Source organism: Microcebus murinus, chromosome 11, assembly GCF_040939455.1.
Source record: "Microcebus murinus isolate Inina chromosome 11, M.murinus_Inina_mat1.0, whole genome shotgun sequence".
In the NCBI taxonomy this organism is placed as follows: Eukaryota; Metazoa; Chordata; class Mammalia; order Primates; family Cheirogaleidae; genus Microcebus; species Microcebus murinus.
Window position 1 is genome coordinate 96,959,072 of NC_134114.1, and position 25,178 is coordinate 96,984,249.

At 48.8% G+C, this 25,178-nt stretch overlaps 3 pseudogenes; 2 read left to right on the forward strand and 1 right to left on the reverse strand.

Moving 5' to 3' along the window:
• Positions 1 to 4,307: 4,307 nt before the first annotated feature.
• On the reverse strand, positions 4,308 to 4,895 carry LOC142873711 (divergent paired-related homeobox-like; annotated as a pseudogene).
• A 9,335-nt stretch (positions 4,896 to 14,230) lies between these two features.
• On the forward strand, positions 14,231 to 15,841 carry LOC105854875 (phosphorylase b kinase gamma catalytic chain, liver/testis isoform pseudogene; annotated as a pseudogene).
• A 4,767-nt stretch (positions 15,842 to 20,608) lies between these two features.
• Positions 20,609 to 22,064, forward strand: LOC142873698 (histone-lysine N-methyltransferase SETMAR-like; annotated as a pseudogene).
• Positions 22,065 to 25,178: the final 3,114 nt, after the last annotated feature.

A 25,178-nucleotide genomic window follows, 5' to 3' on the forward strand; every position in this document is an offset into this window, starting at 1 on the left:
ATGTTAATTACCTTTTCTTTTCTTTTTTTTTTTTTTTTTTTGAGACAGAGTCTCACTCTGTTGCCCAGGCTAGAGTGAGTGCCATGGCGTCAGCCTAGCTCACAGCAACCTCAAACTCCTGGGCTCAAATGATCCTACTGCCTCAGCCTCCCGAGTAGCTGGGACTACAGGCATGCATCGCCATGCCCGGCTGATTTTTCCTATATATGTATTAGTTGGCTAATTAATTTCTTTCTATTTATAGTAGAGACAGGGTCTCACTCTTGCTCAGGCTGGTTTCGAACTCCTGACCTTGAGCAGTCTGCCCGCCTCAGCCTCCCAGAGTGCTAGGATTACAGGCGTGAGCCACCGCGCCCGGCCAATTACCTTTTCAACATTTGAAATTATGTCACTTTTTTGCTTCAGATCTATTATTATAGTAACTACATTTATAGATTTCTTAATATTGAACCATCCTCCTATTCTTGTAATAAAACTCATTTGGTTGTGTTACTCTATTCTTTTAATGTATGGCTGGATTCTATTTGCTAATATTTAGGATTTTTCATGGATAATTTATAAGTGAGATTGGTGTGCATAATCCTTTCCAGGATTTAGTATTGAAATTTTGATTCCATTATAAATGATGTGGATGATTTCCTTCTCTGTCTAGTCTCTGTAATGTTTGCATAGTAAATCATGTGCTATATACCAGGAACTTCTCAGTATGTTACATATATTAATTTATTTAATCTCTAAAATAACCATGTCAGGTAAGTACCATTATTCCCATTTTACACAAGAAAAAATAGGCAGAGTGGTTCATTCATTGGCCCCAGGCCACAAAGTTAATCTGCCTGAGTTAAATGTTCCTAGAAGATTTGAAAGCATTTACCTGTGAAGTATATCCAGACTGGTATTCTTTTGAATAAAAAGTTCTTTGACAATTTAAAAAATGAAACCCTAGAACAGTAGTTCTCAACGCGCGTGTAGTCCTCAGGCCAGCAGCAGGGGCGGCACCTGGAACACAGAGCTGCTCAACCAGAAACTCTGTGGGGCCCAGCAAGCTGTGTTTTAACAACACAGGTGATTCTGATGCGTGCTAAAGTCCTAAGAACCACTGAGCTAGAAATACAACCATATTGCTCAAATATTCAATGGAACAAGATTAAGCCAAGAGGTAAGGGCAGATTTAAAGTTTAGGAGTTGGAATCTTCAGAAATATCTTTTGTCTTTGTTTGCAAAGCTCTTCTTTTTTTGGAGAATTGCTTCTCTTCCGTAGTGATGCAATCATGTGATTTGGGTGGGGCTTCTAAACCAGAACCCTGCTCTGTAGTGGGCGCATGATATTCCAGACAACACTAATGTCCTATTTACCTGGTGTTATAGATTGTTCCAGGCAAGGGCATGCAACCCAGTCAGGGTAATTAGAGTTCCTCCCAGGATTTACATCTAGAGGTGGAGAAAGGGCTTTGCTTTTGAATCATGGAGGTGGAGCAGATGTTAACCGTGGAATATTTCTGATAATTTCCCTGCAATGTGGAAAAAGCCCACCTGCAGAGAATAGGTCTAGAATAATGGAAAAAAGCTAAATTGAAAGACAAGCTCATCTGAGACCATAGATCTGTCATCCTGAAACCAGCCCCACCCTGAATTTACCAGTTACACAAGTCAATAAATTCTTTTATGCTCAGACTGTTTTAAGTCGGGTTTCTGCCACTTGCAACAGAAAGCATGCTGGCTACCACACTAGAGGTAGGGAGTAAGGAAAGGGTAGTAACCTATTTCACAATCATAATATTTTAATTTCCTAATCTATTACTATTTTGGCAACATGACAGGATTTTATCTAAATTATGCTTTTATTTCACATCATGCCTTAAACATTGTGTAACTAGTGAAGGAAATTTGGCTTTTTATTTTGTTGGTCCATAAGCTTGTATTTTTCCTGAAGCCCAGGGGTTAATTCCATCTGTCACCAGTAAGCTGTGACACTTACGCTCTCTCGGCTAGCAGCTGCCACAGAAAGCATCAGCTCCACACTGCCGACTCCTTTGGGAATTTGTTCACTGGGAAGGAAGCTGAGCAGGCCAATGTTGGCAGCTCTCTTTCCTCTGTTTGGCTTACCCACAACAAAACCCCGACATACAGGAGGCACTCAGGAATATTTATCAAAAAAATGAAATGAAAACCCAAGAGATATTTAAAATTACAATTTAAAAAAGAAAAAATGCACTGAGGCCGGGCGCGGTGGCTCACGCCTGTAATCCTAGCTCTCTGGGAGGCCCAGGCGGGCGGATTGCTCAAGGTCAGGAGTTCGAAACTAGCCTGAACAGGAGCGAGACCCCGTCTCTACTATAAATAGAAAGAAAGTAATTGGCCAACTGATATATATAGAAAAAATTAGCCAGGCATAGTAGCACATGCCTGTAGTCCCAGTTACTTGGGAGGCTGAGGCAGGCGGATTGCTTGAGCCCAGGAGTGTGAGGTTGCTGTGAGCCAGGCTGACGCCACGGCACTCACTCTAGCCTAGGCAACAAAGTGAGACTCTGTGTCAAAAAAAAAAAAAAAAAAATGCACTGAGGATTTTATTTCAGCTTCCATGCATGAATTTAGGAAATTTATTCTCTTTGGCAAATATTAAATATCAGGGGCAAGTGTAGTTACAGCAACAGAGGTTGGATCACAGAGTCCTTAGGCCTTCCAGGGGCTCTCCCGGAACACCTGCGCCGTTGCACAGCCCGGGCCTGGGCTTGTCCAGCAGTAGGTGAGCTACGAAGGTTCATAGCCAGCCCTACTTATCTCTGACCTAGCTTCACCCTCTCAGCTGTCCAAGGGGATTACTGTATTGTCCTGGCTCCTGTCCAAGGCTGGCTTAGATGTGTATTTCTGAAATGTTTATGGCTGGCGAGAGTCCCACCTAAATGGTGCTAAGCGCATTACTGTGCTGAGGTTTCACCCCCATGGAATATATATTCCAACAAAAAGTAACCCCTAGGCCACCCATTCGCTCCACTTGGAGTACCTGAAAGATTCCCTTGACACGTTGTTGTTGTTTTCTTTGTGTTTCTAGCTTTCTTGAAAATTGGCCTTGTTAAGAAGAAAACAGGCCCGGGCGAGGTGCCTCACGCCAGTAATCCTAGCACTTTGGGAGGCCCAGGCGGGTGGATCGCTCAAGGTCAGGAGTTCAAAACCAGCCTGAACAAGAGCGAGACCCCGTCTCTACTATAAATAGAAAGAAATTAATTGGCCAACTAATATACATAGAAAAAATTAGCTGGGCATGGTGGCGCATGCCTATAGTCCCAGCTACTCGGGAGGCTGAGGCAGGAGGATTGCTTGAGCCCAGGAGTTTGAGGTTGCTGTGAGCTAGACTGACGCCAGGGCACTCGATCTAGCCTGGGCAACAAAGCGAGACTCTGTCTCAAAAAAATAAATTAATTAATTAATTAAATTAAATAAAAATAAGAAGAAAACAATTAGATTTCCTGGAAGATTCATCTTTTGCCCCCTAAAACAAATTAATTTAACCTCCAAATATAAATGTCTTTCAGCTACCTGAGTCTAAAAAGTGCATATTTTAAAACATGTACCCTTTGAAAAAAATACATAAAACTGAAACTTTTATATATTCCAGCTGTAGTTTGTTCATCTTTTATGGGCATTCTGGACATTCATGGAACAGTAAAGAATATGTCTTCTTTTTTTGAGATATAGTTTTGCTCTGTTGCCTGGGTAGAGTGTCATGGCGTCCACCTAGCTCACTGCAACCTCAAACTCCTGGGCTCAAGCGATCCTCCTGCTTCAGCCTCCTGAGTAGGTGGGACTATAGGCACATCCCACCACATGCAGCTAATTTTTTCTATTTTTATTTATTTATTTATTTTTATTTGTATTTTTTTCATTATATAGTTTTCTTTTTATTTATTATACGTCAGCATATTATAGGAGTACAAATGTTAAGGTTACGTATATTGCCCATGCTCCCCTGCCCCCTCATTATGTAGTTTTTATTGAGGTTTAATTTACATAAAATGAAATGCTCAGATTTTAGATGTACAATTCTCAGATGAATTTACTCCCCCAGGTACCTCCCACCCTAATTAAGACATGAAACATTTCCATCACCCCAAGAAATTTGTTTTGTCCTCTATTTAATTCTTTCCACGTGGGCAGCCACGCCACTGATCTTTTCCCTGCTCTAGAAATTCATATAAATGGACTTATACAGCATATAGCCTTCTGTGTGTTTCTGAAGCCCATGCCCTTTACTGCAAGCCTGTCCACCCCTTGCGTTCTCCTGCACGGGAATCGTTACATGTGGCCTTTCACACCTGGCGTCTGTCTCTCCCCGCTTTGTAGAAGTAAACAGCCAAAAACGTGAGTACGAAGCGTGGAGAGCCAACCTGGGATTCCACAGTGGGATAGAGGCAGTAAATGTTAGGGTCGTGGCAGTAGCCAAAGTGGGCCATTCAGTGGCCAAGGAAGACATCCACAGGGCCCTTGACGTTGGGGTATAAGCTCAGATGGTATGAGGGTGCCTGGTGGCCTGAGTAGACGAGGCCTACAGGATAGGTGGGGTTCGGGGATCTGGGTTGCCCGACTGCATTTCTCTGGCTGGGACTGGTCTTGATTCCATCTTCAGGTATCGGTGGCTGTCGAGGGGCTTGTTTTTGCTGCACGTTTTTGCATTTTGATTTCTTCAGTTTTGCTCTATGGTTCTTGAACCAAACCTGCAGTACTGTTGGGTGTATGTCAATTTTTGAGGCCATCTCTCTCTGAAGGCTGGGGTTTGGGTATGGGTTCTCACTGAACAGGATGTTCAAAGCTTCTAGTTGCTTCTCAGTGCACATGGTTCGCTTTCTGTGCAGATGCATCTGGTGCGTGCCTTGAGGAAGCTCCTCGGAGCCTGACATCTGATCCAGACCTGCGCCTCCCATCAGATCCAGTGACAAGGGCCCTTTTCTATTTTTAGAGATGGGGTCTCACTCTTGCTGAAGCTGGTCTCAAATACCTGAGCTAGGCAATCCTCCCCCCTCAGCCTCCCAGAGAGATAGAATAGGATTACAGGCATGAACCACCTCGCCTGGCCCCTTTGGGTAATTTCTTTAAATATCCTAAGGATCTAATGCTAAGTGGATTTGATGAAGTAACTCAAAGGATTCCAAATGTTTAGAAGTGTGAAACCTATCCAATTTTCTCCTAGTGTTTTCACTGGATATCATGACTGTAACGGTTCATATAGTAGACCCTCAACATTTGCGGACCTGGTCCTACTTCCCCACTAAGTGGCTCTGCATGCAAGGAATTTTTTTTTGTAAATGCCACACCTGCCCAGTCAAATTGATATAGCCTTGTGACGACATATATCTTCTTTTTCAGAACAAAAGATAATCTTGTACATCTGTTTCTGCAGATTGTAGTTTTGTTTGAGTTTGGGGAGGAGAGCATTTCACCTCCATTTAAGTGGCTGAGACAGAAACAGAATTACATTGTTTATTATGGAGATACACAAGTTCCAATGTGTCAAAATAAAGTGTTAAAGCTGCCAGTGACTGTGCTGACACATACCTGGGGGTGTCGGCATGCCCTAAAGATGGTGTTTGCCTTTTCTCTTTATGTACTTACCAAATGATGATGTGTATCTTTTCAATAGTGTAGCAGGCACTCCTATTTGGGCGTGAAAAGCTTTGGAAATGTAAACTAAAACAACAAAAATACAGCTCTTCCTACAGAGTATTTTACACAGATAAGTACTATTACAAAATAGAAATTAGCTCATTTTTATTTTATTTTATTTTTATTTTTTTTTGAGACAGAGTCTCACTTTGTTGCCCAGGCTAGAGTGAGTGCCGTGGCGTCAGCCTAGCTCACAGCAACCTCAATCTCTTGGACTCAAGCAATCCTACTGCCTCAGCCTCCCGAGTAGCTGGGACTACAGGCATGCACCACCATACCTGGCTAATTTTTTCCTATATATATATATTAGTTGTCCAATTAATTTCTTTCTATTTATAGTAGAGACAGGGTCTCGCTCTTGCTCAGGGTGGTTTTGAACTCCTGACCTTGAGCAATCCTCCCACCTCGGCCTCCCAGAGTGCTAGGATTACAGGCGTGAGCCACCGCACCTGGCCTCATAAAAACTTAAGAAAGTCACATAAAAACTTAAGAACAATCACATAAAAAGGTAAGATATTTTTAAGAACAAAATATTATATTAGTTATCTTTAAATGCAGAATCTAATATCACCACTGCTTTGATGATGTATAACAACTGTTAAGCTGAGTTCAAGAGTTTTAAACTATATAAACACCAATTTTTAAAATGTATTAGAGGTTACTGACTCAATTGGTTCTCCCAAATAGTTGACTCTAATTTTTTTGTTTGTCAGACACGTGTCTTTGTTCAGTTCTGTCCTCTGTTTTGTGACGCTGACTTCAACCCTCTTTTAAACTTTCTTATTCCCTCCCGTGTGTTCCATTCTAAAGCATTCCTAAGTATCCAAACTGCCCAAGCAATATTCTATTAGTAGGATGTAAAGCTCAGCTTTAGGCAATTAATTACTAAAGCCTCTGAAATTGACCCAGAAACTCTTTTTCTGCCTGCCCTAGTTGGACATTTCTTGTTCGTATCTTCCCTGGTGGTCTGACTCCCTTTGGTCTTTCTCTTCTAACACCGCCCAGGCTGCTCACTCACTCTGACCGAGGACCCCCTCTGGACGGGGCTCCCCGGGGCTGGCCGCGCACGGCAGGGGCAGGTGAGAGTCTCCAGTGCCCAGCCGAGCCCGAGCCCCGTCCTCTGCCTTTCCGGGGCCCAGAGGGAGCGTGAGGCTGCTACCTGCCGCGGCCGTTTCTAATTAGCCCCCTCAGGCTCCGCTTGAGTGAATGACTCAGACCTTACCTTTTTAAAAAGCCAAAAAAATAAAAACAAAAAAACCCCACCCACCCCACTGTCTAACATAAAAATAACAAATTAAACATAGACTTCTTTAAAATGCCTTTTATTTTTTCAAAATGCGATAAATGCTATTCCAAAAGGCTTTTAATACATGCAGATGAAACTAACTTTAAAAGTTTGCAACCTCAGTATTTTTTTGATTTTGTAATTCATCAGGCTCTCATAAAGCATCAGTAGCAGAAAGATTATGAAAATAAATTTTCATGTTTTATTAACCAAATATGACAGAGGTTTTCTGTCCTGTGCACCCGCCACTTTTAACATAAGGCCCTAGAAGTTACGCCATCAAAAGTAAACCAGCTTAGCCAGAGAAAAGCGTGTTTCCTGCGTGCAGCTGCTGCAGCTGGGTGTGGACGTCGGGCCGCGGTCTCCCCACGGGGCCGCGCCAGAGCCTGGGGCTTGGGGAGGACACCGGGACGCAGAAACGAGCAAGGCAAAGAGACTAGGGACCCAGTGCTCCTGGAGGACCACCACGGGAGCCCCGCAGCGCCGAAGGCGGCCGTCCTCCCACCTGGCGAAGTGGCGCCGCCCCCACCAGCGCCGTCCGTCCCCACCAGCGCCGTCCGCCCCCACCAGCGCCGTCCGCCCCCACCAGCGCCGTCCCCACCAGCGCCGTCCGTCCCCACCAGCGCCGTCCCCACCAGCGCCGTCCCCACCAGCGCCGTCCGCCCCCACCAGCGCCGTCCGTCCCCACCGGCGCCGTCCCCACCGGCGCCGTCCGTCCCCACCGGCGCCGTCCCCACCGGCGCCGTCCGCCCCCACCAGCGCCGCCCGCCCCCACCAGCGCCGCCCGCCCCCCCCCACCAGCGCCGTCCCCACCAGCGCCGCCCGCCCCCACCAGCGCCGCCCGCCCCCACCAGCGCCGCCCGCCCCCACCAGCGCCGTCCCCACCAGCGCCGCCCGCCCCCACCAGCGCCGCCCGCCCCCACCAGCGCCGTCCCCACCAGCGCCGCCCGCCCCCACCAGCGCCGCCCGCCCCCACCAGCGCCGCCCGCCCCCACCAGCGCCGTCCCCACCAGCGCCGTCCGTCCCCACCAGCGCCGTCCGTCCCCACCAGCGCCGTCCGTCCCCACCAGCGCCGTCCCCACCAGCGCCGTCCGTCCCCACCAGCGCCGTCCGTCCCCACCAGCGCCGTCCCCACCAGCGCCGTCCCCACCAGCGCCGTCCCACCAGCGCCGTCCCCACCAGCGCCGTCCGTCCCCACCAGCGCCGTCCCCACCAGCACCGTCCCCACCGGCGCCGCCCGTCCCCACCGGCGCCGTCCGTCCCCACCGGCGCCGTCCGTCCCCACCGGCGCCGTCCGCCCCCACCGGCGCCGTCCGCCCCCACCGGCGCCGCCCGCCCCCACCGGCGCCGCCCGCCCCCACCGGCGCCGCCCGCCCCCACCGGCGCCGCCCGTCCCCAACAGCGCCGCCCGCCCCCAACAGCGCCGCCCGCCCCCACCAGCGCCGTCCCCACCAGCGCCGTCCCCACTAGCGCCGTCCGTCCCCACCAGCGCCGTCCCCACCAGCGCCGTCCCCACCAGCGCCGTCCCCACCAGCGCCGTCCCCACCAGCGCCGTCCCACCAGCACCGTCCCCACCAGCGCCGTCCGTCCCCACCAGCGCCGTCCCCACCAGCACCGTCCCCACCAGCGCCGCCCGTCCCCACCAGCGCCGCCCGTCCCCACCAGTGCCGCCCGTCCCCACCAGCGCCGTCCGTCCCCACCAGCGCCGTCCCCACCAGCGCCGTCCCCACCAGCGCCGGCCGTCCCCACCAGCGCCGGCCGTCCCCACCGGCGCCGGCCGTCCCCACCGGCGCCGGCCGTCCCCACCGGCGCCGGCCGTCCCCACCGGCGCCGTCCCACCGGCACCGTCCCCACCGGCGCCGTCCGCCCCCACCGGCGCCGCCCGCCCCCACCGGCGCCGCCCGCCCCCACCGGCGCCGCCCGCCCCCACCGGCGCCGCCCGCCCCCACCGGCGCCGCCCGCCCCCACCGGCGCCGCCCGCCCCCACCGGCGCCGCCCGCCCCCACCGGCGCCGCCCGCCCCCACCAGCGCCGCCCCCACCAGCGCCGCCCGCCCCCACCAGCGCCGCCCGCCCCCACCAGCGCCGCCCGCCCCCACCAGCGCCGTCCGTCCCCACCAGCGCCGTCCGTCCCCACCAGCGCCGTCCGTCCCCACCAGCGCCGTCCCCACCAGCGCCGTCCGTCCCCACCAGCGCCGTCCGTCCCCACCAGCGCCGTCCCCACCAGCGCCGCCCGCCCCCACCAGCGCCGTCCCCACCAGCGCCGCCCGTCCCCAACAGCGCCGCCCGTCCCCAACAGCGCCGTCCGTCCCCACCAGCGCCGCCCGTCCCCAACAGCGCCGTCCCCACCAGCGCCGTCCGTCCCCACCAGCGCCGCCCGTCCCCACCAGCGCCGTCCGTCCCCACCAGCGCCGTCCCCACCAGCGCCGTCCCCACTAGCGCCGTCCGTCCCCACCAGCGCCGTCCCCACCAGCGCCGTCCCCACCAGCGCCATCCCCACCAGCGCCGTCCCCACCAGCGCCGTCCCACCAGCACCGTCCCCACCAGCGCCGTCCGTCCCCACCAGCGCCGTCCCCACCAGCACCGTCCCCACCAGCGCCGCCCGTCCCCACCAGCGCCGTCCCCACCAGTGCCGCCCGTCCCCACCAGCGCCGTCCGTCCCCACCAGCGCCGTCCCCACCAGCGCCGTCCCCACCAGCGCCGTCCCCACCAGCGCCGGCCGTCCCCACCAGCGCCGTCCCCACCAGCGCCGGCCGTCCCCACCAGCGCCGTCCCCACCAGCGCCGTCCCCACCAGCGCCGGCCGTCCCCACCAGCGCCGTCCCCACCAGCGCCGTCCACACCAGCGCCCTCCGTCCCCACCAGCGCCGTCCCCACCAGTGCCTCCCGTCCCCACCAGTGCCTCCCGTCCCCACCAGTGCCGTCCGTCCCCACCAGCGCCGTCCCCACCAGCGCCGGCCGTCCCCACCAGCGCCGTCCGTCCCCACCAGCGCCGTCCCCACCAGCGCCCTCCGTCCCCACCAGCGCCGTCCCCACCAGTGCCTCCCGTCCCCACCAGTGCCTCCCGTCCCCACCAGTGCCGTCCGTCCCCACCAGCGCCGTCCCCACCAGCGCCGGCCGTCCCCACCAGCGCCGTCCGTCCCCACCAGCGCCGTCCGTCCCCACCAGCGCCGTCCCCACCAGCGCCGGCCGTCCCCACCAGCGCCGTCCGTCCCCACCAGCGCCGTCCACACCAGCGCCCTCCGTCCCCACCAGCGCCGTCCCCACCAGTGCCTCCCGTCCCCACCAGTGCCGTCCGTCCCCACCAGCGCCGTCCCCACCAGCGCCGTCCCCACCAGGGTCGTCCCCGCCAGCGCCGTCCCGGCGCCCTTCACACGCGGGGCCGCCGCCCTAACCGCAGCGAGCTGGCTCGGGACAGAAGGGTGCTAGAGATCCCGCAGGCCATGTGCCCACATATTGGAAGTTACACATCAAGCCAACAAGCTGTTAAGTGAAATATGTCTGTCCTCCCACCCTAACGCGAAAGCTCCTAAGTGCCCGCAAGGCCGGCGTCCCCCTCACTGCGGCAAGGCCAGAGAGCTGGCGGCCCAGCCCTCAGCGCGCTGCGCGCCTTCCTTCCCACGCCGACCTGTCGGAGCCCAGAAGGGCCTCGCGCTCCAGGACGCACAAGCCCCGCTGGCCTCTGCCGCCCCCGGGGAAGCCCGGCGTGCCTTGTCTGTGTCCTGGTCCTGCAGTGTGCCCACCTGCTGCGCAGCCTGCTCTGGGAGGAAGGACCCAGGAGAGAGGACACAAAGGTCATGGAAATGCGACCAATGCTGGAGTATTTTCTAAAATAGAATATTCTGTCACAATGGGAATGTTCTATACCTGTACTGTCCAATATGGTAGCCATCAGCCATGGCTGAGGCTGACTGAGAACTTTAAATCTGGCTAGTGTTACTGAGCAACTGAATTTTAATTTTATTTAATTTTAATTAATTAAAATTTAAATTTTAAATAGTCACATATAACTAGTGGCTACAGTGTTAAGTCTAGTGGCTAGGGCACAGATTCCAAGTGGCCATGCCCCCTGACCTGGCAGACTAATCTCTCCATAGGGAGGGGCCAGATGGGAGAACTAGTTTAGGGCCGCCTGAAGGGCCACGCCCAGGAGTCCTCTTTCCAGGTTGTAAGTGGTGCTGTGGGGGACAGACGGCTGGAAGAAATTCCGTTGCACAATTCATTAAACAAACATTGATTTCATGCTCAGCTTGGGCAAGATGTGTGCCCCATGCTGCGGCGATGAGCAAGGTGTGCTCCCACCCTCCCACGGCTCCATATAGCCTCGCAGACACAGAGGCAAGACCGTAAGTGAACTGTGATAAATGCGCTAATTGAGAAGGTAGTGGGAGAGCAGGAGAGGAAACCATTTCCAACTCCTGCGTTCTGAAATGGGGTGGGGGAGGAGGCAATGCCAGCAAGACACCCGACATAAAAGCCAGAGTCCAGACATAAAGGCCGGAGTATAGACATAAAGGCCGGAGTCCAGACATAAAGGCCGGAGTATAGACATAAAGGCCGGAGTCCAGACATAAAGGCCGGAGTATAGACATAAAGGCCGGAGTCCAGACATAAAGGCAGGAGTCCAGACAAAGGCCGGAGTCCAGACATGAAGGCAGGAGTCTAGACATAAAGGCAGGAGTCCAGACATAAAGACAGGAGTCTAGACATAAAGGCCGGAGTATAGACGTAAAGGCCAGAGTCTAGACATAAAGGCAGGAGTCCGGACATAAAGGCCGGAGTCAAGACATAAAGGCCGGAGTATAGACATAAAGGCAGGAGTCCAGACATAAAGGCAGGAGTCCAGACATAAAGGCCGGAGTCCAGACATAAAGGCAGGAGTCTAGACATAAAGGCAGGAGCCAGATATAAAGGCAGGAGTCCAGACATCAAGGCCAGAGTCAGGACATAAAGGCAGGAGTCCAGACATAAAGGCAGGAGTCAGATATAAATGCCAGAGTCTAGACGTAAAGGCCAGAGTCTAGACATAAAGGCAGGAGTCCAGAGATAAAGGCAGGAGTCTAGACATAAAGGCAGGGGTCCAGATATAAAGGCCAGAGTCCAGACATAAAGGCAGGAGTCCAGAGATAAAGGCAGGAGTCTCGACATAAAGGCAGGAGTCAGATATAAATGCCAGAGTCTAGACGTAAAGGCAGGAGTCCAGAGATAAAGGCAGGAGTCAGATATAAATGCCAGAGTCTAGACGTAAAGGCAGGAGTCCAGAGATAAAGGCAGGAGTCTAGACATAAAGGCAGGGGTCTAGACATAAAGGCAGGGGTCTAGACATAAAGGCAGGAGTCCAGATATATAGGCCAGAGTCCAGACATAAAGGCAGGAGTCCAGACATAAAGGCAGGAGTCCAGACATAAAGGCAGGAGTCCAGAGAAAAAGGCAGGAGTGTAGACATAAAGGCCGGAGTATAGACATAAAGGCAGGAGTCTAGACATAAAGGCAGGAGTCTAGACATAAACGCAGGGGTCTAGACATAAAGGCAGGAGTCTAGACATAAACGCAGGGGTCTAGACATAAAGGCAGGGGTCTAGACATAAAGGCAGGAGTCCAGATATATAGGCCAGAGTCCAGACATAAAGGCCGGAGTCCAGACATAAAGGCAGGAGTCTAGACATAAAGGCCAGAGTCCAGACATAAAGGCAGGAGTCCAGACATAAAGGCAGGGGTCTAGACATAAAGGCAGGGGTCTAGATATAAAGGCAGGAGTCTAGACATAAAGGCAGGAGTCCAGACGACGCAGCCCTGGGCGGGAGGGCAGCCATAGTGAAGGGTGCTGGTGAGGCTCTCGCAGGCTCACTGTGGCCTTGAGGTCTGGGCTGAGAAGGAGATTGGATGTTATTCGACTGACTCGCAACAGGCAGCTGCTGGAGCTTTTTGAGGAGAAGAGAGATGCAACCAAATCAGTACTTGAGAGAGAAAACTCTAGAGGGATGTAGAAGAAGTGGGGTGATAAGACTCAAGAGGCTAGGAGCAGGAGGCCTGGAAGAAGGAAGAGGCGGAGGAAGGCATTAGAACAGCCCAGGTGATAGACAGTGGCCTGGTCTAAGTCGGCATCAGCAGGCGTATGGGAGAGTCCGAGCAGACAGGGCTGGGGACAGCCGGATGTGGGAAACAGGAAGTGAAAGCTCCAGGTGGCTGAGAGTGGAACCTCTGGAATAGAAAGTGCAGTTCTGAAAAGAAAGTGTCTGAACTCCAATATATCACCAGTAAATCTATTCCTAGGTAATTGCTAAGTAGGTAATTATGGCTTGAAAATCTGGATAAATTTAGCTAATTCCTTTAACTAGAAAGTCTCCTTAATTTCATGCAATGTTAGCTCTACAAAAGACCCAATCAGCTGCCCTCACCAGTTTCACACGAGGGACCCTTCTTCCTTGGGAAGACATTTAGAACATAGCACATGCTCCTTTCCTTTTTCTCTCTGCAGAGTTGGTTCCCTCGTGGTACCTAATCTGCAGCTGGCCCATACCTCCTGCATTTTCACATCTCATTAATATGCAAAACCATTCTTTACCCCAAGCACCATCTTGTTCTATCCAATTTGCGGCGTGGGGTTATGTGCAAACATTGTTTTAAGGTTTTCATCCCATGGTATAGAGAGTATTTCCCAGCATGAGGGAATCAGATACGCACCTTGAACATGCGTCCACTATAGCAATCATATATGTACTTCTAGCATTTCAGTCTGCCTCATTTTCAATTGAAATATGAAGGAGGATGGAGACAAAACAAAACATAACCCCTACAGTAAGTAGTGATTTTATAAACTGCTTCTCTGGGCCAGGCGTGGTGGCTCACGCCTGTAATCCTAGCACTCTGGGAGGCCGAGGCCGGAGGATTGCTTGAGCTCAAGAGTTCAAGACCAGCGTGAGCAACAGCAAGACTCTGTCTCTACTAAAATAGAAAAATTAGCCATGTGTCATGGCATGCTCCTCTGGTCCCAGCTATTCTGGAGGCTGAGGAAGGAGGATTGCTCAAGCCCAGAAATTTGAGGTTGCTGTGAGCTACAATGATGCCACTGCACTCTACCCAGGGCAACAGAGTGAGACTCTGTCTCAAAAAAACCCAGACCCTTGTTCCCGTTCCTCCCTCTCCCTGGGCACCTTTTTCCTTCCTTTCCCCCGCGCCCCCCTTCCCCGCAACCCCTCTGGTCTCCTAGGCCCTTCTGCAGGGTCTTCCCAGTCCCAATCCTTCCCCTACCCGCCCCTATCCCCCAGGATCCTGGCGCCCAGCCGCAAGGGCTGCGCCCCCGGGAGCCGCGATGTGCATCGTCTCAGAGCCCGTGGGCCTCTCTACCCTCACTGCCCTCTGTTGCCTCCGCACAGGCCCCCACTTCCTTCAGAATGACGCTGGACGTGGGGCCAGAGGATGAGCTGCCCGACTGGGCCGCAGCCAAGGAGTTTTACGAGAAGTACGACCCTACGGACGTCACTGGCAGAGGAGTGAGCTCTGTGGTCCGTCGTTGTGTTCATCGAGCTACTGGCCATGAGTTTGCAGTGAAGATCATGGAGGTGACAGCTGAGCGGCTGAGTCCTGAGCAGCCGGAGGAGGTGCGGGAAGCCACACGGCGAGAGACACACATCTTTCGCCAGGTCGCTGGCCACCCCACATCATCACTCTCATGGATTCCTACGAGTCTGCTAGCTTCACGTTCCTGGTGTTTGACCTGATGCGGAAGGGAGAACTCTTTGACTATCTGACAGAGAAGGGGGACCTCTCAGAAAAGGAAACCAGGTCCATCATGAGGTCTCTGCTGGAAGCAGTGAGCTTTCTCCATGCCAACAACATTGTGCACCGAGACTTGAAGCCTGAGAATATTCTCCTAGATGACAATATGCAGATCCGACTTTCAGTTTTGGGTTCTCCTGTCACTTGGAACCTGGCGAGAAGCTTCGAGAGTTGTGTGGCACCCCAGGGTATCTGGCACCAGAGATCCTTAAATGCTCAATGGATGAAACCCACCCAGGCTATGGCAAGGAGGTCGACCTCTGGGCCTGTGGGGTGATCTTGTTCACACTCCTGGCTGGCTCGCCACCCTTCTGGCACCGGCGCCGGATCCTGATGTCACGCATGATCATGGAGGGCCAGTACCAGTTTAGTTCACCTGAGTGGGATGACCGTTCGAACACTGTCAAATACCTGATCTCAAGGCTGCTGCAGGTGGATCCTGAGGAACACCTGACAGCCGACCAGGCCCTACAGCACCCCTTCTTTGAGCGTTGTGAAAGCAGCCAACCCTGGAACCTCACCCCCCGCCAGCGGTTCCGGGTGGCAGTGTGGACAGTGCTGGCTGCTGGACGAGTGGCCTTAAGCACCCATCGTGTACGGCCACTGACCAAGAGTGCACTGTTGAGGGATCCTTACGCATTGCGGTCAGTGTGTCGCCTATCGACAACTGTGCCTTCCGGCTCTATGGGCACTGGGTGAAGAAGGGCGAGCAGCAGAACCCAGCGGCCCTCTTTCAGCACCGGCCCCCTGGGCCTTTTCCCCTCATGGGCCCCGAAGAGGATGGGAACTCAACTACCATAACTGAAGATGAAGCTTCAATGGTGTTGGGCTAGGAACTCAGCCCTTGGGGAATCCCAGAAAGCAGGACTCTCTAGGAGAAGGATTTTGATCATTCCGACCCCTCTAGGCTCTGGCCTCAGGCTCCTCTGCCTAACCAGGCCCACCGCTGATCATGCTACTATCATACAGACCAGCCCTGTACTCCTCCCCCTGCCAGCCAGGGCGTTCAGATCAGAATTGGGGTGGAAGGGAGCCACTCCAAATGCCATGCCTGGTTCTGTCAGTGTTGCCTGTGCTGTGTATGAAATAAATCTGCTGCACGCCAGGAAAAAACAAAACAAACCCCAGTAACTCAGGCCTCTCTGATCTGGGATCCTCATTCATGGTCCATCATTCTACCATTACCTCAGTCTATTACATTCTGGCCTGTGTCCCCAACACCCTGTTAAAACTATTTCTACCAAGGTCACCAATGGGCTTCTAAATTTTCAGATCAGGTGCCCTTTTCATTGAGCCTCATTTTCAACAAGGTCAACTGATTTTCAACAATGATGCCAATGGGGGAATGAATAGTCTTTTCAACAAATGGGGCTGGCACAGCTGGATATCCACTCATAGAAGAATGAAATTGGATCCCTACCTCACATCTTATATAGAAATTAACTCAAAATTAATCAAAATTTAAATGTAAGAGCTGAAACTAAAACACTTCTAGAAGAAAACTTAGATACAAATCTTCACAAACTGCCTTGGATTAGGTAATAGTTTCTTAGATATGACACCGAAACACAGATTACAAAAGAAAAAATAGATTAAGTTGGACTTCATCAAAATGATAAGCTTTTGAAGTGGAAGGGAGCCACAAGAAAGTAAGGCCAGGTGTGGTGGCTCATGCTTGTAATCCTAGCACTTTGGGAGGTCAAGGTGAGAGGATTGTTTGAGGCCAGGAGTTTGAGACTTTGACTCTACAAAAAAATTAAAAAGCAAAAAGACCACTCACACAATGGGAGAATTTTTGTTTGTTTGTTTGTTTGTTTTTGAGACAGAGTATTGCTCTGTTGCCTGGGCTAGAATGCAATGGTATCATTATAGCTCACTCCAACCTCAAACTCCTGGGCTCAAATGATCCTCCTGTTGCAGCCTCCCAAGAAGCTGGGACTACAAGTACATGCCACCATGCCCGACTAATTTTTTTCTATTTGTTTAGTAGAAACAGGATCTTGGTCTTGCTCAGGTTGGTCTCGAACTCCTGACCTCAAGTGAGCCTTCCTGGCCTCCCAGAGTGCTAGGATTATAGGTGTGAGCCATCACACCTAGCATGGGAGAAAATATTTGCAAATCACATGTCTTATAAGGTTCTAGTATGTAGAATATAGATAGGGCACTTACAATTCAATAAGAAGACAAATAACCCAATTAAAAATATACTATGGATTTTTTTTTTTTTTTTTTTTTGAGACAGAGTCTCACTTTGTTGCCCAGGCTAGAGTGAGTGCCATGGCATCAGCCTAGCTCACAGCAACCTCAATCTCCTGGGCTCAAGCGATCCTCCTGCCTCAGCCTCCCGAGTAGCTGGGACTACAGGCACGCACCACCATGCCCGGCTAATTCTTTTGTATATATATTTTTAGTTGGTCAATTAATTTCTTTCTACTTTTAGTAATACAGGGTCTGGCTCAGGCTGGTTTCGAACTCCTGACCTTGAGCAATCCGCCCACTTTGGCCTCCCAGAGTGCTAGGATTACAGGCGTGAGCCACCACGCCTGGCCTATACTATGGATTTTAATAGACATTTCTCCAATGAAGAGATATAAAAGGCCAATAAGCACATGAAAAGATGTTCAATATCATTATTCATTAGGGCAAGGCAAATCAAAAACAAGAGATAACTACTTCTCATGCTAAGATGACTATAATCCAAAGACAGACAATAACAAGTGTTACTGAGATGTGAAGAAATTAGAACCATCATATTTGCTAGTGGAAATCCAAAGTGATAACAGCTGTTGGAAAATAGTTTGGCAGTTTCTTAAAAAGTTCAACTTAGAGTTACTATGTATTATGGGCTGAATTGCATACCCCCTCTCCAGAATTCATATGTTGAAAGTCCTAACCCCCAGAACCTCAGAATGTGACTGTATTGGGAGATAGGGCCTTTAAAGAGGTAATTAAGGCAAAATGAGGTCATATGGGTCCATCCTATATGATTGGTATCCTTATAAGGCTCCTCCCTGGAGCCTAGCTCATAACAGGTGTTTGACAACTATTGTTGATGGAACGTGTGACTGAACTCTCTACAAAGGAGTGGATCTGAAGCTTTCATGCTCACGTGTTACCTCCTGAAGGAAGCTTCCCTGATTTAAAAGAGTTCCTAGTAAGTCTGTCCTCCCTTCCCTTTCCTTATTTTGCTAATAACTCCATGATTTGTTTGAGATTAGGACACAGACAGGAAGTCACACCAGATATGTGTGCACAAAGAGACATGGTAATGCGAGGACACAGTGACAAGGGGGCCATCTGCAAGCCAGGGAGAGAGGCCTCAGAAGGAAACAAATGTGTTGACACTTGATCTCAGACTTCCAGCCTCCAGAGCTGTGAGAAAATAAACCTCTGTTGTTTAAGTCACCCAGTCTTGGTATTTGTTGTGGCAGCTTTCGCAAACAAATACACTATGTGACCCAGCAATTTCATGACTAGATATATACCCAAGAAAAAATTGAAAACATACAACCACACAAAAACTTATACATGAATGTTCATAGCAACATTATTTATAATAACCAAATCCAAATGTCCAAAATATCCATCAACTGAAGAATAGATAAATAAATTGTGGTATAGCCATACAACGGAACAAAAATAGATGAAGTACCAGTAGATCTTACAACATGGATAAACCTTGAAAACGGTATGCTAAGTGATAGAAGCCAGACACAAAAGGCTATATATCATGTGATTCCATTTAAATGTAATGTCCAGAATAAGCAAATCTGTAGAGACAGAAAGTGGTTGCCAGGGGTTGGAGGTTGGAGAAAATGTTGAGTGACTGCTAATGGGTAGGGGTTTCTTTGGAGGGTGATGAAGTACTCTAGGGAATTAGTGGCGACGGTTGCACAAATCGTACACTTAGAAAAAAGAATTTTATGCTATGTAAGTTACAGCTCACTAAAAACAATCCGATGTGTCCCATATTGTCGATCTCAAGTAGAGAGGCAGTAAATATCCAATAGTTAAAAATATGGTCAAACAAATCTAGATTTGTATCCTAACATCAAGTGTCCCAACTTCTTGAATTTTTTTAACTTTTAATTTTGGTAAAATATCAGACTTAGAAATAATTTGTGGCAATAGTACAAAGAATTCCCAAATAGCCTCAAGATGTTAACATTTTGTCGTATTTGTTTTCTCCTTTTTTCTCTCTCGATTGCACATACATTTTTCTGAGCAGTTTGTAAGTTGCAGACATCATGCCCCTTTATTGCTAAATACTTCAGTTATTAATAGTATTTCCTAAAAATAAGGGCATTCTCTAACATAACCAGAAAATCAGGAAATTACAATTAATACTCTTATCGACTCTATAGGTCTTATTCAGATCTTTCCAGTTGTCCAAATAATGTTTTTTTATGGCAAAAGAAAATCTTAGATCATGTATTATTATATTTAGCGGTTATGTCTCTTCAGTCAACTTTAATCGGAAATGGTTTCTTCTGGGTTTTTTGTGTGTCTTTCATGACATTAATATTTTTGAAAAATATTGGTAATTTATTTTGTACAGTTTTTGGGTTTGCCCGGTATTTCCTAACGATTAAATTCAGATTAGGCGTTGTGGGCAGAAATTCCTCGGAATTCTCAGAGCATTATATCCAACAAGCACATGACATCAATTTGTTCCCTAACTGGTGATTTTAACTTTGATCTCTGGATAAGGATGTGTTTGCCAGTTTTCTCCATTGTAAGGAAACTATTTTTCTCTTTATAATTAAGAAGAATCCTGTAGGCGGCTACATGTTTCAGGTGCCACACCTGAGTTCCTCATCTGCATAGTTGGAAGAATAATAGTGCACCGGAGGCTGTTCATGCTGACTCCAGCTCACCTTCTCATCTGCCCTTGGCCCAGCCTTCCTGTGCTCTCTGCCTAGCCAGGCTCCCAGCTTCTCCATCCTCAGGATCCACCTCCTTTCCCAGCAACCTGGGCTAAGTTGGTTCACACTAGCTACTGGAGACCCACAGCACTTTGGCTCTGATTGCCGATTGGGCACTTCCTGGGCTGTGTTGTCTTTATGTAAATGCAGTGTCTTTTGGTATCCCTAAGGCTTGGTTCCAGGACCCTTGAAGATACCAAAATCCAGGGATGTTAAAGTCCCTAATATAACATAGCGTATTTTTGTATTTTTGCTTGTGCAAATCCTCCCATACACTTTATATCATCTTAGGTTACTTACTATACCTAATGCAATGTAAGTGCTACGTAGATAGATGTTATACTGTATTGTTTAGGGATTAATAACAAAAAAGTCTCTACATATTCAGTACAGATCTAATATTTTTTTCAAATATTTTCAATCCCTGGTTGGTTGAATCCACGCATGTGGAACTCACGGATGTGGAAGGTCCACTGTACTTACATAATGATCAGTAGACTGCACACTTCTTGGGGGCAGAATTGGGTTTTATTTGTTTTTGTGGTTTTTGCAGTATGTTAAATTGTTGCTGTTTTTCAGTGAATGTATACTTAGCTAAGGAGAGACCCAGTGAAAATGACTTGCTTGGGTTTCAAGGCTCCGTCACCTCACTGGGTCTCTGGACTGCCTGAATGATGAAATGGATTAGGTTGGGGCAAAAGTAATTGCAGTTTTAGCATTGTGGAAATTTGCCATTTGGTATTGAAATACATTCTTAAATAAATGTGGTTATATTAGACATCATTTTTGAACTCCTGACCTTGAGCAATCCGCCCGCCTCAGCCTCCCAGAGTGCTAGGATTACAGGCGTGAGCCACTGCGCCCGGCCTAGACATCATTTTAATGCACATTTCTCACTTTATGTTTTTTTTCTTTTGCTAATGACTTATATTACTTGCTGTTTATTTTATATTTATTTTAGACTATGGAAACGATGTTAGACAAAAAGCAAATTCTAGAGATTTTCTTAATCGAGTTCAAAATGGGTTGTAAAGCAGGGGAGACAACTCAAAAGATCAACAACACATTTGGCCCAGGAACTGCTAAGGAATGTACAGTGCAGTGGTGGTTCAAGAAGTTTTGTAAGGGCCGGGCGCGGTGGCTCTTGCATGTAATCCTAGCACTCTGGGAAGCTGAGGTGGAAGGATCGCTTGAGCTCAGGAGTTCAAGACCAGCCTTAGCAAGAGCAAGACCCTGTCTCTACTAAAAGTAGAAAAAATTAGCCGGGCATGGTGGCGCACACCTGTAGTTCCAGCTACTCGGGAGGCTGAGGCAGAAGGATCGCTTGAGCCCAGGAGTTTGAGGTTACTATGAGCTGGGCTGACGCCAGGGCACTTGCCCAGGCAACAGAGCAAAGACACCAAATGCCTGGTGTCTTTGAAGATGGTGAAATAATGGTGAAATAACACTTAAAATAATGATTTTTTCAACACTGGGGCTAGTTACTCCTCGAGAAACCCAGGTGACCGGGCCTGAGTACAGGTTTGCCTGCTAGCACTGTTTTATAATTTCAAAAAAAAAAAAAAAAACCCACAAAAAACAAGAAGTTTGCAAAGGAGAGGAGAGCCTTGAAGATGAGGAGCACAGTGTCCAGCCATCAGAAGTTGACAATGACTAATTGAGATCAGTCACTGAAGCTCATCCTCTTACAACTACTTGAAAGTTGCTGAAGAACCCAACGTCGACCATTCTACAGCCGTTTGTTTGGGATTTGAAGCAAATTGGAAGGGGGAAAAAGCTTGATGAATGGGTGACTCATGAGCTGACTGAAAATCAAAAAAATTGTCATTTTGAAGTGTCTTCTCTTATTGTACCCAACAACAAACCATGTTTCCATCAGACTGTGACATGGGACAAAAAGTGGATTTTATACAACAATGTGCAACCACCAGCACTTCGGAAAGCCAAACTTGCACCAAAAAAGGTCATGGTCACTGTTTGGTGGCCTGCTGCCAGTCTGATCCACTACAGCTTTCGGAATCCCAGCAAAACCATGACATCTGAGAAGTCTGCTCAGCAAATCCGTGAGCGGCATCGAAAACTGCAATGCCTGCAGCCGTCAATGTTCAACAGAAAGGGCCAATTCTTCTCCGTGACAATGCCCGACCGCAGTCCCACAACCAAGGCTTCGAAAGTTGAACGAATTGGGCACAAAGTTTTGCCTCATCAGACGTCTTCTCCTGACCTCTCACCAACCATCACTTCTCAAGCATCTCGACAACTTTGTGCGGGGGGAACGCTTCCAGAGCCAGCAGGATGCAGCGGAGGCTTTCCAGGAGTTCGTGGAATCCCGAAGCACGGATTTTTATGCTACAGGAATAAACAAACGTTTTCCTCATTGGCAAAAATGTGCTGATTGTAATAGTTCCTATTTTGATTAATGAAGATGTGTTTGAACCTAGTTATAATGATTTCAAATTCAAGGTGGGAAACCACAATTACTTTTGCGCCAACCTTAATAAAATAAGCCCTATGGAAAGAGAATAAGAAAGATGTAAATGCCTCTTGATTCTAAATCAAACAATTTACATCTGGAAGAGACCAGATAGTCTAGTCTTGCTATTTTATAAGAGAAATGGAGGTGTAGACGAGACAGAGCTGGGACTACAACTCAGAATTTGTGTCCGGGGCTTCTTCACAGTGCTAAATTCTTTCTAGTTTTGGTCCAGCCCTTTACGGACACAAAACAGGATGGACAAATTTCATGACTTTGGAAAGATTTTTCAGAGATAGCAAATTAAGGTTGTTTCACTCATCTTTTAATTGAGCTAGAATTCACATCACATAAAATTAACTATTGCACTAGTTTCTTTCCATCTTGTTCCCATATTTAAAAATAAAATCTTTCACATGTGAAATTCCATTAGACCCTACCCCACTTAAGTTCCAGATAAAGAGCTATTTTCAGAGGGAGGCTGGGTGAAAGTTTGTGCAGAGAAAGAACTAATCAATCCTCCCCCTGTCTCCTCCCACACCTGGTCCTGGGAGGGAAGGATGCCAAATTAACCCTTTGGCCAACACTTGCCAAAGACAATAAATAAGTAACTCCTTCTTCAAGCACACTATTTTATTGCAAAAGTTTTCGTTGTCTTTTTATTTTCCCTGTTAGTCTATAAGGGAAGAAAAAATATTTTTCTCTCAGGTTCAGTAACTGAGGCCTATGTCTACAAATTAAACTGACAAAAGGCAGATTAACAGGAGAAAAGGCACGTATTTGTTTATCGTCTTATTTTGTTTTCTATTGCTTATAGAATACCAGAATACCAGAAACTGGGTACTTTGTAAAGAAAATGAATTTAGTTTTTTAGTTATGAGGCTGAGAAGCCCCAAATCAGAGGGCTACATCTCGCGAGAGCCGTCTTGCTGGTGGGGACTGCCTGCAGAGTCTGAAGGTGAGGGCGGGGCGGGCGTCACATGGTGAGGGGCTGAGCCGAAGGGCTGAGTGCCAGCTCAGGTCTTGCTTCCTCTTCCTATAAAGCTGCCAGTCCCACTCCTGTGATAACCCATTAAACCATTGACCCAGTAATTCATGAATGGTTCCATTCTTGAGGGCAGAGCCCTCATGACCCAATCACCTCTTAAAAGGCCCCACTTCTCAATGCTGCCACACTGGAAATTAAATTTCAACATGACTTTTGGAGGGGACAAATATTCAAACCATAGCATGTATTAATGTTAATATTTTTATGTGCAAGGGGTCTTCACAGAGCAGACACCCAAACAGATGGCTAGACCCAGGGGCTTATATACCATTTTAACAAAGAGTGATAAATTGTGAGAAGTGACTAGACAAAGAAAAGGGGTTCTGGGCTTCTATGGGTGGCAAATTGTGAGAAGGCAACTAGGAAATGTGTAGTAGACAAGGATTGTTTAGTAAGGTTTGTTGTGCAAATAAGAGTCATTTTCCCTTCCTTGGTGCTAGAGACAGGAACACCTTACGCCCTGCTTTTAGGTAGAAAGCAGGAGGATAGAGGATTCTTCCTGTGTGTGCCACTTCCCAAAAGCCTTCAGCTCAAAATAATTGTTATATCAACGTGGCATATTTTGTGGTGGCTTATTCTGATCTCCTTCAATGCCTTAGGGATTTTGTCTTGGGTGCAAAAAGAACAGTGGGAGAAAAGCCTAGCAACTCTGATGACAATTTTGGTTTGACTCATCACTCAAGTGAAGAGATGAGGTGGTGCTATTTAGGACTCCTGTGTAGTCGGAGCCATTGGGGTTGTCATGTGTCTGACTCTTACCTAGGCTTCATGGTCACAGTGGGTCCTAACTCTCATTTGAAGCCTATCCCCACATCCCCAGCCTACCAGGATTTCCCTCCTCTGAAGCTTGCTTTTGAGGCTATTCATTTGGTTCCAAGCACAAAACCCTGAGTTTGTGTGTGTGTGTGTGTGTGTGTGTGTGTGGAGGTGTTATTCCTTGTTCAGTCTCCACAATTTGACTGAAGACTCTTAATACTTGAAATCTCCTTGTATTTGCTGAACATACTACTTTTTCTTTTTTTTAATTTTTAAAACTTGAAGGGGGGGGTTGACTTTTTTTTTTTTTTTGAGACAGACTCTCACTCTGTCACTCTGGTTAGAGTGCAGTGGCATCATTGTAGCTCACTGCCACCTCAAACTTCTGGGCTTAAGCGATCCTCCTGCCTCAGTCTCCCGAGCAGCTGGGACTACAGGTGCTTGCCACCATACCTGGCTAATTTTTCTACTTTTTGTAGAGATGGGGTCTGGCTATGTTGCCCAGGCTGGTCTTGAACTCATGGCTTCAAGCCATCCTCCCACCTTGATCTCCCTAAATGCTAGAATTACAGGCATGAGCCACCATATCCAGCCAATGTACATACATTTTTAAAGACATAATGCTATTGCACACTTAATAGACTACAGTGTAGTGTGAACGTAACTTTATATGTACCAGGAAACCAATGTATTCACATGACTGCTTTATTGTGGTGGTCTGGAACCGAACCTGCAATTTCTCTGAGGTAGATAAACCTAGGGTTGGCTTCTAGTCTTGAATATGTGTATATCACTGTCCTTCATATCGAAAAATGATGCTATCCACAGCCTTTCTAAATGTGTACATGGAAACCATAATTAACAATGTGTATCTCATGTACACATAAATATAGCTTTAGAGTCAGTGTTTCAGTAACCAGTCCTTATTTGAAGTCTCACTTGTTTGTTTCACACAAATGTTTTGAGTCCACTTCCAATAGCTATAGGATATATAGGACATTGTGCATCTAATGCCTGATCAGAGGCAGAAAGATGGTGGGAACGCTTTTCTAGAATGTGGGACTCGGCATGCCTGCACAGCAGAGGCTGGCGCTGCCTTGCTAGGAAGGGGGTCGCTGCAGTCCCTCGCCATCCTCCGCTGCTGGTGTCGTCAGGAACTTTGGAAACGTAGGCCAACCGTGCACAGATTAGCTTCCTGCCTGGTTAATAAATTATCTTCATTTCTAGAGAATCACAGAAGCAAATATTTCTCCCTCT